This window comes from Penaeus monodon, chromosome 19 (genome assembly GCF_015228065.2).
Source record: "Penaeus monodon isolate SGIC_2016 chromosome 19, NSTDA_Pmon_1, whole genome shotgun sequence".
NCBI lineage: Eukaryota > Metazoa > Arthropoda > Malacostraca > Decapoda > Penaeidae > Penaeus > Penaeus monodon.
The window spans coordinates 19,984,153-19,984,445 of record NC_051404.1 but is presented as its reverse complement, the minus strand read 5'-3'; positions in this window follow the sequence as shown (position 1 = coordinate 19,984,445).

Sequence of the window (293 nt, the reverse complement as noted above, 5' to 3'; positions counted from 1 at the left end):
CTCAACTCTCAATTCTTTAACCCCCTTCTCCCTCCTTCCTTAAACCCAATAAACCTAACAAATTTCCTCGAGCTTCATCTTGTCAGCTAATCCTCGCGCCTTCAAAAACGGAGCGTAGGAAAAAAATGCCATAATCTCCCGCGCTTCATCGCAGTCAAGAGGGTTCTTACAAGGCTCTAATGAAGGAGTTGGCTGGGTCATCGTCGGAGGAGTTTCGCCTCGCAGACAACGGGAGAGTTTGGGCACGGAGAGTTAGGACACGGCTTGGGACACGGAGGAGTTAAGACACGGGA